Source organism: Heterocephalus glaber, unplaced genomic scaffold, assembly GCF_053883595.1.
Source record: "Heterocephalus glaber isolate CG9 unplaced genomic scaffold, H.glaber_assembly_v1.0 deba00001586, whole genome shotgun sequence".
Classification (NCBI taxonomy): Eukaryota; Metazoa; Chordata; class Mammalia; order Rodentia; family Bathyergidae; genus Heterocephalus; species Heterocephalus glaber.
Genome location: NW_028258364.1, coordinates 19,308,294 through 19,325,305, shown reverse-complemented (window position 1 = coordinate 19,325,305; position 17,012 = coordinate 19,308,294). Strand labels below are relative to the sequence as shown.

Below are 17,012 nucleotides of genomic sequence, written 5' to 3'. Positions count from 1 at the left end.
GGATGGACCTGAACTCACTAGGTATCCCAGGCTGACCTAAACTCCTGGTGATCCTCCTTCCTCAGCCTCCCAAGTGCTGGGATTACAGGCATGCACCACCACACCCAATAATGTGTTTTTCCATAAAGCAACCAGCCTGGTTTTTCCTTCCAGAGCAAAGCCCAGCTGTTACTCTACTCGGAGCGTTCACTAGTTTGGACGATTTTTCAGGAACCATTCTACGCCCCGATCTATGCCTCAGGCCTTTGCCCTGCACGGTTTCCTTCCCTGCGCCAGAGAAGCAGGCTCTGGCCCTGCCTGTGGCCTCCACCCAGTCTTCGGTTCCCATGGGAGCCTGGCCCGGGGCGGATTCCAAGGCCGATTCTCGGTCCACTGCTCCGCGGAAGAGCGCTTCCCAAGAGTCACCCTGCCGCTTCACCGCACATTGACCAGCTTTCGCCTAAGCTGCAAGTTGAGCAGGGACTCTTAGGACTCCCTAAAACTCTCTGAGGAACCAGGTGACTGTGACAGAGCTGGTGTGAGAGCTTATGTAAGTCCCCAGGGAGGCATTTCTTGTCCCCTGATCTCTTGCTTCAAAAGAATCACTCATGAGAACAATGGTAATGAACCTGGGTTCTCAGTGCCATCGTTTGTTTTTTTTTAACCCTTTTGCTCATTTTGCTTGCAGTTTTATTTCCTGCTTTTCCCCTAAAACTCAATTTCCTGTTTCTTCATAACTTTATTGACTGGAAGCAGATTTTCTTATATTTTTGTCATCCAAGTTGGCCATCATCTAGTCTGTCTGCCATTTCTTTTTCGGTAACGGGGATCGAACTCGGGCCTTATGCTTTTGAGGCAGGTGCCAAAACCACTGAGCTAAATCCCCGGCCTGTCTGCCATTTCTTCATGTGAGTTTTGGCAAGTCCCCATAGTTTGAAATCTAATATAAATATATGGCTGAAAAGAATATGGCTAAAAATGAAAACTGAGGAGGCTCAGGCAGGAGGATCTCAAGTTAGCGCCCAGCCTGGGCAATTTAGCAATAGCAAGACCCAATCTCAAAATAAAAGATAAAAAGATTTTTTTAATTAAAAAAAGTAAAAGATAATGGTATGGGGATGTAGCTCAGTGTAAAGGCCTGGGTTCAATCTCTAGTACGGGGGGTGGGGGGTGGGTGGGGGTGAATGCTAATAAAAAGGAAAACAAAAACAAAAACCCAACCAACTAACCGAAAGGAACAAAAACCTCTACATTACTGCCACATCTGTAAGTCATACAAAGAAAAGGACACCATAGATTTCATATTTGAGGAATTTTGACTCTTATTTTCTGCCCCCCCCCCACAGTTAATTATCTATTCCTGTACTACAAAGCAAGACCCTGACTCAAAAAACTAAGAAATCAATATAAATAAATAAATAAATAAATAGAAATGAGTCTCAGCTGCTACCTATCAAAATCTTAGGGCTGGGGCCAGGGATTTAGCTCAGTGTTCTGCCACCTGCCTCGCAAGCGCAAGGTCCCAAGTTCTATCCCTGGTACCAAAAAAGAAAAAGAAAAAAACAAAATCTTAGAAAGAGCCCTAGAGAGAATCCTTTTCTGCCCCTCCACTTGAGTACCAGACTGATCGTGTCCGAGCCCCAGAAAATATAAACAAATAGCATATTCAGAAAGGCGTTTCTGGTTCCCTACTGCATGTTCCCCACCTAAAAGAGTAAACCAGCGGGCACTTCCGGTCAGCACAGACCCAGAAGCTGAGCTGCAGGCACAGGCCAAACCACGGGCTCTCACAGCAGGTGCCACCCCACCAGCCAGGACTGCAGGCTTCGGACAGGAATGGACGTGGCGCGGTGTAGGGAGGGGGGCTGACTGGACGCCAGGGAGAACCAGATAATAGCGACTTTTTTCTTTCTTGGGTTTTTAAGGGTCAGGTATGACTTGCTTTCTCTCCCCTTTGGCAAGTTTTAATTCAAAAAATTCCATTCCTCTGAATGGTTTGAAAGTACTTCACTTTCTTCCAGTTATTTTATTCTCAGAAATGTAAAATATGGGATAGGATTAAAGAAAGATCTGTTTGACTTTAAGACAAATAATACATAAGGCCCTACCTAAAGTATACCAAGAAAAGTATAAGCTTGCCATCTTTTATATTTGGTTAAAAAAGAAAGATTTGGCTGGCTGGGTAGGGTGGTGCAGGCTTATAATCCCAGCTGCTTGGGAGGCTGAGGGAGGAGGATTGCATGTTCGAGGCCACCCTAGACAATTTAGTGAGAGTCAGTCTCAAAATAAAAAGGGCTGGGTATGTAGCTGAGCATTCCTTGGTTCAATCCCCCATACTGGAAAGAGAAAAAGATTGTACTAAAAAGTAAAAAGCTATCCCCTACCTCCTGTGCAGTGAAGGTGTAAAGTTTTGAGGCCACTCCACTTCACTGGGTGCATGACAGACGGGGATGCCCGAGATCTGCAGTGGGGACCACAGCGCAGCGGGGAGAGGCCCAGGTGGAAGGGAAGCCGCTTCCGGTCTGAAGGATGAAGTTAGTCCTGGAAGCAGTGGGGCTGTGGGTCAGGGGGAGGCCCTGGCCTAATCCCCAGCACATGCACTCGGTGCACACGTGCGCGCACACATGCATGCATGCACAGATGCACACACACGTGCACACACACGCACGCACAGATGGGGCTTTGGTCAGTGGGTGGGCAAAGGGAGCAGTCAGCGCACATAAACAGAGCCTCAGGTGTCTGAGGGGCGTGGGGCTCCTGCAAGTCCCCAACCCAGCACGTCCAACTTTCGAACTTCCACAGATAGGATCAGAGCTTGGGTTAGGAACATTCACAGATGTGAACAAGTCGCAGAAGTAGCTCCCTGACTCACTGCTTGCCCTCTTTCAGACCCAGCCTGCCTGCCCCTGGCCTGCCTGCCAGCCCTGTAGCTCTCGCTCCCTGCAGGACAGCCGAGTGGGGCTGTCACCCAGCAGAGCACAGGCCGGCTGGCTGTTCCCACTCATTCTTATCATCCCATGGGTGTGTACGGGGCTCACCACGGGGCAGGCATTGTCTGAGCAAACCCAGAAGGAACGAATGCCCTGGGCTTATGCTCGGAGCCTCACTGCCATCAGCCCTGGTGGCCCCTCAGTGTGACTGCGGTGTGACTTGTTAGCCTCCTGCCTCAGCCTCTCAGAATGCTGGGATGATAGGAATCAACACCATGCCCATGGTCACGAGCAGATGTCTTCCAGCCCTTCCATAGTCCAGCTGCCTCCGTGTCCAGGGGTTCTACATTCGAAGACTCAGCCACCTGCAGATCAAAATGTTCAGGGAAACAAATGGCAGCTGTATTGATCACATTTTTTCCTGGTCATTATTCCCTAAACAATACCATGGAAGACATGTTTACACACACTGGCACTGTACTGGACAGTATAAGTAATGGAGAGATGGTTTACAGTTTATAGCACAAGTATTAGCCCATTACCAGTAGGGATGCGAGTGTCCACGGATTCTAGGGAGTCTAGAACCAAACCCCAACAGACACCGAGGGACAACTTCATCTGGGTGAGGAGACACTGCTGCCTCAGTCACACGCTGGCCCAAGTGAACATCTGCCGCATTTATTCAGGTCCCGTGGGAAGTTCTGAGTACAGTTCCCATGTTCCTCCTTTATAGTAAGTGTCCTCTGAGGGATTCCACTCGGCACCCCACCCCATAGTCATTTTGCAGTCCTGTTCCTTCCAGGCACTCTGTGCTCACCTCTGCCTCAGGCCTGTGCTGGCAAATAGATTCTTTAAAAAGTTTCAGCTGGGTGTGGAGCACACGCTAGTGATCCCAGCCCTCAAGAGGCTGAGGCAGGAGGATCTCTGGGAGTTTGAGGCCAGCCTGGGCTACATAGTGAGTTCAAGGCCACCCTGAACTACATTGTTTGTCTCAAACAAACGTGAACTTTCAGAGCCTCCAGATGTAGCTCAGTGGTAGAGTCTGAGCTACGTGAGCCCATGCACAAGGCCCTGGATTTGATCCCTAGCATCTTGAATAAACTAAAATCTTAGAAGGCAGAATCTTTTTGGGGGTTGCAGAGGGTGTTACTGGGGATTGAGCCCTGGGCCTTTGCACTGAGCTACATCCTTTTTAACATTTTATTTTATTTTTTATTTTGAGATGAGGTCTCACTAAATTCACAGCCTAGGCTTGAACTTGGGATCCTCCTGCCTCAGCCTCCCAGAGTGCTGGGGTTACAGGCATGTGCCGCCATGCACAGCTCAAATAATCCAATTTTTAATCTCACAAAGCTGTCCCCCCGCCATAAATTTGTAGATGCAAATAAAAATAAGAGGAATAACTTCCAGGTCCACCAGAAGACATCCAAGACCAAATGCCAGCAGATGCCACCTCTTTCTCATCTGTGTCAACTCCAGATCTTTGTTGAGCTAAAAGTAATCCTGTTTCTATGAAACACAACACTGTGCTCAGTTTGTCTTAAAGAAACTATCCCAGGGTTGTTTATTAAACCCATTTCAATTTTTGTTGGAAAAGCAATATAAACTCATTTTAAAAATTGGAATATAAAGGAAGCTAGAAAGAAAAAAACCCCCATCTTACATTATCCAAAAGCAATGATGTTTATAATGTCATTAACTTCCTATTCTTTAAAAGTAGTTTTAATTGGGCTGGGGATATAGCTCAGTGGTTTCGCCACCTGCTGCGCAAGCACAAGGTCCCGAGTTCGATCCCCGGTACCAAAAAAAAAAAAAGTAGTTTTAATTACATTTTTAAATGTAAAATTATTTAATGACCAAAAATTATTCAGAAGCACAGAGTATTAAAAACATTCCTGAATTTCCCTCACAAGAGCCTTTCAGAGAGGTAGTCATGGGTAACACTGAGTATTCTTCTAGATCTTTCTGTGTACTTATAAACATAGATTTTCAATCTTCCAGAGGGCTGAGGGCACAGCTCAACGGCAAAGCACTTGTCTAACATGTAAGGTCCTGAGTTCCATTCTTAGCCCGGTAAAAACAAAGCAAAATTGTTCTTTTTGTTGTTGTTGTTGTTTTTCTTTTGGTTGTTTGTTTTTTGAGTCAGCGACTTGCTTTAGTTCAAGGTGGCCTTGAACTCACTATGTAGCCCAGGGTGACCTTGAATTCACAGCGATCCTCCTGCCTCAGCCTCTCAAGTGCTGAGATAACAGGTGTGCACCACCACGCCTGCCAAAATCATACCTTCTGACTGGGTAGGTTTTCTTGGTGTGATTTATAAAGCGTTACATTTCTTTTTTCAGCAACTTTTTTGAGGCTTATTTTACATACTATAACTCACTCATTTGAAATGTACAATTCAGGGACTTTTGGACATTTATTTTACTATTTTGTGTGTACACCCACCATCATAAATCAGCTGTAGAACACTTTTGTCGCTCACTAAGGTCCGGCAAACACATTTCCTGTTCACCGCAGCTCCCTTGAGGCCCGCCCGCCGAAGGCAGCTACTACTCATCTGCTTTACGTCTACGTATGTAGCTTTCCCTTCACCACGCAGTATGTGATCTCTTGGTTTTATCTTCCTATACTTGGCATGATATTTATTTTTAGAAAGAAACTGGAAGGAAATGGTTATGGATGATTAAGCAGTTTTATTCGAAAATGATTTTTCACAAGTAAAGAATACAAAAGAAGGGCGCTAGTGTTTAGGACAGAACTAGCAGCAGTTCCAGCCATTGAGAATCTAGAATGCGTCTGTGTTTTTGGACATACCACATACCGCTGCTCCCCCTAGTGGCCGGGACAAAATTGCTAAAAGATTTTTAATGTTCTCAGTTCTCAACGCACACACACACACACACACACACACACACACACTAGTTTTGAGGTTCGGGATATGTTAATTAGCTTGATTATTTCTACAATGTAACAAGGATAAAAACACCAAGCCGTATCCCATAAACATACACAATTATTATGTCAGTTAAAAGACAAATTAAAAAATTTTAAAAGTATATTGTTTTTGTTAGAATGCATTCTAGATTCCTCAAATCCTTTTATTTTGTTATTTTTTTTTTGGTACTGGGGATCAAACTCAGGACCTCAAGCTTGCCAGGCAGGCGCTGTGCCGCTGAGCTACATCCCCTGCCCTCTTCAAATGCTTTTAAACCAGAGGCTTTCCATTTGGGGATTTTCACAAGGAAGATACTTTCTTTATGTTTATTGGAAGACTTTTTTTTTCAGTACTGAGGACTGAACCCAGGGCCTTCACACTGAGCTACAACCCCGGCCCTTTTTTAAAAAATTGTGAGATAGGGTCTTGTTAAGTTGCTAAGTGGTCCTGGCAGGGCTTGAAATTGTGATCCTCCTGCCTCAGCCTCCCAGAGTTCTGGGATTACAGGGATGGGCCACCATGCCTGGCTTTGTAGATCTTTTATAAAGCAGACTTCTTGGGAGGGATAATGTATCATTCTCTGTAATTATCCTCCGACACCTCTATCAACCTGTCCACATAGAGGGATTTACTGCCGTGGCTGGGCACTAAAGGATGGTCCCTCACTGCCCAAATTCAAATCTTCATTTTGCTGCTTGCCAGATCTGGGACCTTGGACACGTTACCCACTCAGTGGGTGAGTTTCCTTTTTGTAAGATGAGGACCATATAAGACCTGTCTCATGTAAGGATTAAGTGAATCAAGACCCGCGGCCTTCCCAGGACCCTTCCCTTCTGGTGCAGGGTAGACGTCGAAAACGTCTTAGATATGTATGTGCCTTTCCCCCCTTCTCCCCAGTTGTAACAGACGCCATAGCCAGGCCTTCCTCGGGCTCTCCCTCACCCCTGCCTACCTTCCCGAGAACTTCGGCCACCCCCCCCACCCCCCGGTACCGGGGATCGAACTCAGGTCCTTGCGCTTGCGCAGCAGGCAGCGAAATCACTGAGCTAAATCCCTGACCCCCTAATCTTTCTCTTTTTGTAACTTTCTCCTCTCTTCTCCCGGGTCATCCCTGTGCCTCCCTTCCCTCCTAACTACTCCGTTAATTTGTTTCTCCCTCAGCTGTGGAGATTCAACCCTTTGGCCTGAGCCACATCCCCAGCCCTGGGCTCAGACGTGCAATCCTCCTGCCTCAGCCCCTCAAAGTGCTGGGATTCCAGGGGCCCCGCTCTGTCTCTAGAGTTTAAGACACAGTTGCGCGCTGGTCACAACGGAGTCCTGCTGCAGTGTATAATCACGCAGCATCTGAGTATTTAGGGATATTTATATTTTAAAAACACAAACCAGCCTGTATTTGGTTCTGCTCAAAAGGAATGATTGGTGAGAGTGGATCATCTGAATGCTCTACGCGGTGGCTGCAGAAAGACTTTCCACCCTTCTACTGCACCCTGGGACGGATTGACTGGCCTTATTTTCCAGCTCCAACCCAGTTTCGGAAGGCTTTCTGGCCTAGAGCGGTGAGCATCAGGAACGGCTTTTCCCCAGCTCCTTCCCGGAGTGGCTCGGTCTCCGGCTGCGCTAGGCTCTGGCGGCCTGCTCAGGCTCCTGGCCGCTCAGACCTGCCCGTTAGGGGGCGCCCTGCTCCGCCCCGGCTCCGCTTCCCAAATACGTGCGCCCTAGGCAGTGTCTGCTCTAAACCAGGCTCCCCTGCTGGAAGGGAAAGCTTTCCAGACACTAACTGCTTGGATCTGGACGCCCACAGCATGCTTAGGTTTTGTCGCTTTTCCTTCCAAGGACTCGGACTGGGCCTCCATCCCCGAGAGCTCGTCTGGGGTCCCACTGGAGAGAGCCGGACCGTCCAACACTGCCGTTCACGTTCACCTGGTGACTCTCTCCCTCTCTCTCTCTCTCTCCCTCTCTCTCTCTAATTAAGTTTATTGGCACATTTTAGATACACATAATGATCACATTCATCACAGTGAATTTGTACCTGTACATGATATATCTTGCTCCTTATTTTTTCCCATTCCTTTCCCCTCCCTTCAACTCCCCTTCCTCATTTACAAAAGCTTTGTTTCCATTTTTCCTTCTTTTCTCATTTTTTCCTTTTCCTTCCCCCCACCCCCCTCCCTAGTTTCCCTAACCATCTGAACATTTTCTTCTTATTTCACCATATGCATTATACATTTTGGTCCTCGTTTACACTTTCACCTTCTTCTTCTTCTTCTTTTTTTTTTTTGGTACCAGGGATTGAACTCAGGACTTTGCACTTCTGCAGCAGGTGCTGGAACCACTGAGCTGAATCCCCAGCCCTACACTTTCACCTTCTCATGCCAGAGAAACACTGTGGTGTTTGAACACGTGTGTCCGATTTATTTCACTTCAACGTGTGGTCTCAAGGTGTACCCATTTAGCTAGAAAAGTCTCAAGTTTATCCTTCTTTTTGGCTCCATTGTATAAACCACATCTTTATCCATTCATAGGTTGATGGGCTTTTAGGGTGTTTCCAAGACTTAGCTATCACAAACTGTGGTGCTATAAACATGGGTGTTTGGGACCAGGGATGTAGCTCAGTGGCACCTCGCCTGCCTTGCAAGCACAAGGTCCTGAGTTTGATCCCTGGTACCGCAATAAATAAACAAAAAAACAAACAGGGGTGTGCATATATCACTGTGGTATGATGCTTTTAATTCTTTTGGGAAGATAGCCAGAAGAGGAATAGCTGGGTCAAATGGGACCTCTAGTCCTACTTTTTTGAGGAATCTCTACACTGATTTGCACAGTGGTTGCACCAGTCTACACTCCCACCAACAGTGGAGCAGGGTTCCTCTCTCCCCACAGCCCCGCCAGCAATTGTTATTGGTTGATTTCATGATAGCAGCCATTCTTTCTGGGGTGAGGTGGAATCTCAGTGTTGTTTTCATTTGCATCTCTCAAAGCACCAGTGATGTTGAACATTTTTTCATATGTTTATTTGCCTACTTCATCTGAGGAGTATCTGTTCATTTCAGCTGCCCATTTTTGGCTTGGGCTTTTAAATTTGGGGGGATTTTTGATTTTTGATTTTTTTTTAGTTCTCTATATATTCTAGATAGTAGTCCTTTGTCTGAGGTACAGTTGGTAAAAAAAAAATTTTCCCACCCTGTGGGCTGTCTCTTTTCTCTGTTTCACCTGGTGACTCTCACTGACATCTTTTCACCAGGGGATCCACTGGACCGGACATGCCTGTCAGATTAGAACTCCTTGGAGTAGACCTGCACAACTGGCAAAATTGTTGATTTTGCCCCCAAATCAGGGAACAGTTCTATTCTTGCTCTTAGCCCCTTCCCTCCACAGCATTTATACAAAATGAGCTGACCAGGACATGCTGTAGTCATCCATCCCCTAGCCCAAGGGAGCTTCATGTTTCCCAGGCTAAGTCAAGTAAGCAACATAAGAGAGCAAATGGAAGGCAGTCATGGTGGCACATACCTGTAATCCCAGAACTCTGAGGGAGGCTGAGGCATGAGAATCTCAAGTTTGAATCCCGTCTGGGCCATTTAGGAACTTAGTAAAACCATGTCTCAAAATAAAAAAGAGCTGGGAATGTAGCTCAGTGAGAAGGCCCCAGTAAAACACACACACACACACACACAAACACACACACAGACACACACCCATTCAAAGGGAGCCCATATACCATACGTCTACATATGTATAAATTTTTTTGTTTTGTTTTGTTTTTGATTTTTTTTGGTACTGGGGATCAAACTCAGGTCCTTGTGCTTCAAGGCAGGCGCCGGAACCACTGAGCTAAATCCCCGGCCCAACATATGTATAAATTATAAAACAACCTGACAAACTGTTTAGTAAAATCAATTCTATCCTCCTCCATTGAAAAATATACCTTCAGAGCAATATTCCTGAAATATGTGTAAGGCTATGGTTTTTCATATGGTAAAAAAATTGGCAAAATATTAAAGATGAATGACTTTAATTTTTTTTTTTTTTGCGTGTCTGAATGTTCCTCTGATAAGAAATACAATAAAGGCAATCATGCTTCTTGAGTTTCTATATGTTAATTTTTCTGGTTTTCATTTCGGCAAATCACCGATTACATAGTTGTAATCAAGATTTTCAGAGATGTATTCTAAAGAAGGCCGTGTTCCAGATTCAAAAATAAACTTTAACTGAATCCAAAGCATACAAAATGTGCGCCTAAATTAATCAAAAATTGTCAATCAATTTAAGTGTAAGAGTATGGTTTATTTATACCTGTTCCCAAAGAAGTCCTTTTTCTTTTCTGTTTCTCCCCACAGCGCTGGATGAAGCCAGGCCCCAGGCACAGCAGACAAGAGCTCAGAGCTGGAATGCAGCCCTTGCCGCGGCAACTGGTGCTGGGCCCGGACACTGGGTGCGAACAGGTGAGGAGCAGAAGCCTCTGGGCTCAGGGCTCAGCGGTTTCAGCCCATGGCTGGTGGCGCCCATTGCTCCGGGCCTGGGGTGAGGCCCAACACCTTGTCACCTTGTCACCTTGTGGGAGGGCCTGGCTGAGCGTAGCTGTCACCTCATGGCAGCCAGGAAGCAGCGAGAGCGAAAGCAGGAGAAAAGTTAGACCCTGTCAAGCCCTGGTGACCATGCTGTGCAACTCGGGCTCCTAGCAGCCCAGTCGGCTAAGAACTCAGTGGGGTGAATCCACCGACAAGGCTCCACCCTCACATTCCAGGAACCTTCCACTCCCCCTCCTCTGGACACACGAGGCTTTTGGGGACATTTCTGATCCAAACTGTAACAATCCGCAGTTCTTTAATTTTTTAAAAATTTTAAGTACCCCACATTGGCCTTGAATGTGCAATCCTCCTGCTTCAGCCTTCTGGTATTGTAGAAATGTGCCACCATCTCTGAGGATAAAAGTTATACTTATCTATTAAAGCTGAAAAATAAAATACTGTACTAATTACAATTAATGAGTATCACATTGTAAAATTTAAACTACTTTTTTTTTTGGAACTGGGGGTGGAACTCGGGTCCTTGCACTTGCGAGGCAGGCGGCATAACCACTGAGCTAAATCCCCGGCCCTAAACTACTTTTTAAAGATAAATTTTAATTTTACTTTCATTGTTTTATTAAGTTTCTATAAGAGTAAATATTGGGTTTTTTTGTTTTGTTTTGTTTTTTTGAGACAGGGTCTTTTTTTTTCATTGTTATAACTTTATAAAACCTCCAAACTGGAACTAGAAACAAAAGCATGTCAATACAAATGGACAACATCTTAAAAAAACAACAACACGGGTTTAAATAAGTTTGAGTGCATACTATACAAGTGTATCCATGTCTGTTAACTTTTCCAAAATATAAAATCAGCTAAATCTGTAGTACTTAAAAGTCAACATGTACAATGTTATTCTCAAACTTCATTAAATAAATACAAGTTATGTTTAATATGAGTAACTGCAACATACTTAAACATCTAAACATATAGGAATTCTATTTTAAAATGTAATACTTTCACCTGCATTAATTTTGTACACATGGAAAAATACTTGCAGATAATAATTAGCATTAAGAATGTACATATATTTTTACTGTGGAAGAAAAATTATAGTAATAAGTTTAGAAATCATATATTTGCACAATCTACAACAAAGCTGTAGACAGTCTACATTATGAATTCTATCTGAAAATGAAAACAATACTTACATTTACAATAAATTTATTCAAGGCAAAATATGTTTATTACAGAACAAGATCTTAAAGTAAGCAAGGCAACATTAGATGAACCATTTTAGATGGTTTTTAAAAGAATTGTAGCTTTAAAACTGTAATAAAGAGGAACATAAATTCTAACATGATCTTATAAATGGGAGGATATAGAAAAGCAAAGCTTCAAAGTGTAGGGATTGGAAGCATTTGGGACTCTGATCTGGTAGTGATTAAGTGCAGTAAGAGCTTCCACTGCATCAGTTTTGCATTCCCATTCTAACAGCCCAGAAAACGTTTTGGCGGAAGGTTTCGCATCAAACACTTTATATTTGATGAATATGAGAACGTCATGGTCATTACACAACTTTGTGACGGTCTCTTCAGTAATACACAATGGAACATTATAATAATGCAGCACACAAGAGGGTGGTTGGATTATATTTTTAGATACTTGGCCAGCACTTGTAAAATGATTATTTTTGCTCATTGCAAAATCTTTGTAGCTACTTGTACCATCTTCCAGCTCAAATATTTGACTTGGAACAACTGAATGTTGTTTAGACACACAAACTTTAAGTCCTTTCCCAAACAACTTGACATTGTTAAGGTGTGTAACAGCTCTTTCTACAGCGTACTCATCACCCATTTCTACCAGTGCTGTGCCAGGAATGGTCTTCATAAATTTTACCTTTTCAATATTTCCATATAAGCAAAACAGGTTGAAGACTCTTGAACAATTCATTTTTAGTTGATGTAATCCACTAACCATTACAACTGAATCAGAGGGATTTCCTCCATGCATGTAAGATGAGGAAGCCTGTGGTAGTGGACATGCAACAAGCTCAGACGTATCTTGAGAGCCCATTCTGTAACTACTTGGTAAAGGCAATAATGGACCATGGGATCCATAGCCATCATGTCTAAACGGAGAAGGGTGTTCTCCCCAAATGGCTTGTCTCTGGCAACCTTTTCCTCTATCTCGTCTTCCCAAATATGGTTTAGTGTAGTCCCAACTGTCACTGTCATTCCTAATAACATTTAGACCTGTAGGTCTTGCATGTTCAATTTTTAGTCTGCAACATCCAGCATATATATCTGCTCCATTAAGTGCTGCCTTGGCTTTCTGGGCACAAAGGACTGATTCAAACTCAATCATTGCTTGTATCCCATTTCTCTTGAGTGTAACAATACGTTGCACTTTTCCAACAGGGCTGCATATGGTATATAACACATCCACTGTAATTGGATAAAGAGGATTCCGAATCGACAGCAAAAGGACTTTGTTGCCTCCTGATGGATCATCAGTGTTTCCTGGACGAGTAATCCTTTTACTTGTAGAATAGTTGATAAAGGCCTGTTGACCAGCAATGTACACAGGTTCATCTGCAGCAAAGGTCACACATTCTTTGGCACTATCTATATTTTCAAATTCCACTAGAGCCTGTCGTTTAAATGGCATCATCATCACATAGCATATTGTCCCAAATTTTTCCAGAGCGTCCACAAGGTCTGCTTCCACCACAGATTCACACAGTCCTCAAACATGGACAACAGGTGAAACAGAAACCTTACGATGACTTCCACCTGTCTCCGGCTGTGCGAAGCTCCAGCCGCCGCAGCTCTCGCCCCCACCCCACAGCGTCGCTTCCCGACGGTTCTCGGCCTCGACCTGGCTCTCTTACTCCCGGTCCTCCTCATACGTCTCCCTGGGGGAGGAGGAAGAGGAGGACATGGCGGCGGCCGGGGACCGGCGGGCCGGCTGAGGGGGTGGCAGAGGGGTGCGGGCCTCGGACGCCGCCGGCCAGTACCCGCCTCGGGCAGCGCCTCTCCGGCAAACGTCTGCGCGGCCCTGCGCGGCCGAGGGCTGAGCAGAGCCTGGGGGCTGAGAGGAGCTCCCCGGGAGGAGGGTCCGGAGCGGCCGCTCCCCTTTACCGCCCAGACAACACTCGAGACAGGGTCTTGATACATAGTTCAGGCTGGCCTTGAACTCACTATGTAGCCCCGGCTGGCCTCGAACTTGTGGTGATCCTCCTGCCTGGGCCTCCAGAGTGCTGGAACAGGCATCCACCACCACACCCAGCTTAAATATTCTTTTTTTTTTTTTTGTATCAGGGATCGAACTCAGGACCTTGCGCTTGCCAGGCAGGCGGTGGAACCACTGAGCTAAATCCGCAGTCCATAAATATTCATATTTTAAACATCTGATATTGTGTTAGCCAGCCTTTTGTCACTATAACAAATACCTGAGACAATCAACCTCTAAAGGGAAAAGCTTCATTTTTGACTCCCAGTTTTGGAGGGTCCAGTCTGTGGTTCATTGGTCCCATGGTTCTGGGCCTGGGCCAAAGGTACACAACACGGTACAGGTGCACAGTGTAGGGAAATTGCTCACATCATGGCCAGGAAGCAAAAGAGAAGAAGTGGAAGGGCCTGGAATCCCGTGATCATCACCAAGGTCATGCCCCCAAAGATCTCGAAGTAGTCCTTGATTCTTGAAGATTCCAACCCCTTCCAAGAACACCACCCTGGAGAATCAAGCCTTTAACATTTGGCCTCTGGGGAATAGTCAAGATCCAAACTGTAACAAATATCTACTTTTCCATATAAAGAAATTGATGTAACACATTTATTTGTTATGGTTTATATCTAGGTGTCCCCCCAAGGACTTCCAGCACTCAAAGGCAAGGCTTTTGAGCAATCATTGGATTGAGGGGGTGCTGTACTCATAGGTAGCTTGATCCACCAGTGGGGTAAGCAGCTGAAAGTGCTGCTGTGAGGTAGGGGCCAGAAGTATGTATCTCCCTCCTGGGCTCTGTCCTTCTTACTCTCCTTCCTAGACACCTAATATGAGCAGGTTTCCTCTGCCTAGACCCTTCTACTATGTCAATCCTGTGTCTAAACCTGCTGGACATGAACTGAAACTTCTAAAATCCTGAGCCCAGAGTTGGGTGTGGTGGACGCCTGCAGTCCCAGCATTTGGGAAGATGAGGCAGGAAGATCACTGAGAGTTCAAGGCCAGCCTGAGCTACAAAGTGAATTCAAACTTGGCCTGAATTACATAGCAAGACTCTGTTTCAAAAACAAACACCTCCCCCCACAAAAAAACCCTGAGCCCAAATAAACCTGTCCTCCTTTAAATTGCGGGTGTTGGTCATTCTGTCTTGACAATGGGAAAGTGACAAAGACATTTATTTACTTTGTTTTTTGAGACAAGGTCTTGCTGTGTTGTCCAGGTTGGCCATGAACTGCCTATGTAGTCCAGGCTAGTGTTGAACTCATGATCCTTCTGCCTTAGCCTCCCAAGTGCTAGGATTACAGGCGTGCACATCATGCTCAATTTCTTATTATTCAATGTATATTCTTATTCTTATTTTTCAATGTATATTCTTTTACTATACTGAGAATTGAACCCAGGGCTTTGCACATGCTAAGCAAGCACTCAACCACTATATCCTCACCCCTTTTCATTTTTTTTTGAGACAGAGGATTGCTAAATTGCCCGAGAAAGCCCTTGAACTTGTGATCCTCCAGCCTCAGCCTCCGAGTAACTGGAATTACAGGGATGCACCATTGTGGCTAGCTTAACCCGTGGGTTTTTGTTTTGGTTTTTTTTTGGTACCGGGGATTGAACTCAGGTCCTTGTGCTTGCAAGGCAGGCATCAGAACCAATGAGCTAAATCCCTGGCCCATTAACTGGTGTTTTTAATCGAAGCCACACAGGAGTCAGCTTCTAAGGAGGCTTTACTGTTCTCGCCTCCTGGTACTCACCCTTTGGATGGGACCATGCTGCCTCATGTGATGGATAACATTGGTGGGACAGAGGCAGCCTGATTTCTAAATCCAGGTCGTAGAGTTCAGTGAAACTTTTGTCTTGATCTCAAATAGCCTGCTGTGTGGGAACTGGCAGGCCTGGAGTGAGGACATTCGGGCAGACAGAGGGGAACAGAGCTGGAACACACTTGTGGATAAGTGAGCATGCCATGTTGGACATAGATTCTCCATCCCCCCTCAAATCTTTGATGACTACAGATCCAGCCAACATCTGACCATGTTCTCATGAAATCTGAGAACTAGAACAGCCCAGGCAAGCCACTCCTGAATTTCTTATCATCTGAAATGGTGAGAGATGATAATTGATATCCTAAGACATTAGGCTTAGAGATAATTTTGTTATGCAATATTAGATAATGCCAAGTGTGGTGGCACACACCTGTAATCTCAGCACTAGGGAGGCTGAGACAGGAGGATTGCTGAAAGTTAGAGGTCAGCCTGGGTTACATAAGTGAGTGCAAAGCCAGACTGAACTACATATCAAGACCCTGTCTCAGAAAACAAACAACTACAACAACAAAACCAGAACCTGTGTATATTTCCAAATTTTCCATGTGTGACCTCATAATTTTTAATGTGTTGTTAATCCCAAATACATTAGACACTGTCATTCAAATATTTTTAAAATGATGAAAGACATATGCACAAGAACTTTTATTTTTTGTTTTTTTTTTTTTTGGTGCCAGGGATCAAACTTGGGTCCTTGCGCTTTCGAAGCAGGTGGCAGAACCACTGAGCTAAATCCCCAGCCCAAGAACTTTTATCTTAACATGGCTTGTACAGATGCTCTTTGATTTATAATGAGGATTATATCCTGATAAAGCCATTGTAGATTGAAAATGTCCTAAGTCAAAAAAGCATTTTGGCTAGACCTAATCTAACAATTACACCTAACCTAACAAACGCCAGTTTAGCAACACAGGGACTATGAGTCAGGTAATCTTTTTGTTTTGTTTTGTTTTGTTTTTGGTACCGGGGATTGGACTGTGGCCCTTGTGCTTTTGAAGCAGGCAGTAGAACCACTGAGCTAAATCCCCGGCCCCCAGGTAATCTTTTTGATCTGTGGCTATCTGCAGCTGCCTAACACAGAGGGAGAGTAGCTCATAACACATTGTTAACTCAGTACTAGAGTCTGGGTCTGATATATCCCCCAATGTGCTGCTCCCGGGAAGTGGTAGAAACTGTAAGAGGTGGGGCTTTGTGAAAACGCTTCTGGTCATTGGATGGGGATAAAGAGACCCCGCCCCTTCCTCTTCCTCCCTTTCCCAATTAGTTTGCTCTACCCAGAGTTCCGCCCATGATGTGCTCGCCTTGCCACAGGCCCAAACAATAGGTTCAATCAGTCATGGACTAAAACCTCCACAATCGTAAGCCAAAATAAATGCTTCTTCTTTATAAGTTGACTATCTCAAGTACTTTCTTGCAGTAATGGAAAGCTAACACATATGGGAAAAGATCAAAATTCAAAATTTGAAGTATGGTTTCCACTAAATGCATATCACTTTTGCACCACCATAAAATTAAAAATTGTAAATTGAGCCATCATAGGTTGGGGACCATCTGCATTAGTTAGGTCACAAATTGGAAACAACATAGTTAAGAACTGGCTAAGTGA

At 44.8% G+C, this 17,012-nt stretch overlaps 1 pseudogene; it reads right to left on the bottom strand.

The window, feature by feature from the left end:
• Positions 1–11,676: 11,676 nt before the first annotated feature.
• On the bottom strand, positions 11,677–13,225 carry LOC101713003 (heterogeneous nuclear ribonucleoprotein L-like pseudogene; annotated as a pseudogene).
• Between the last annotated feature and the right edge of the window lie 3,787 nt (positions 13,226–17,012).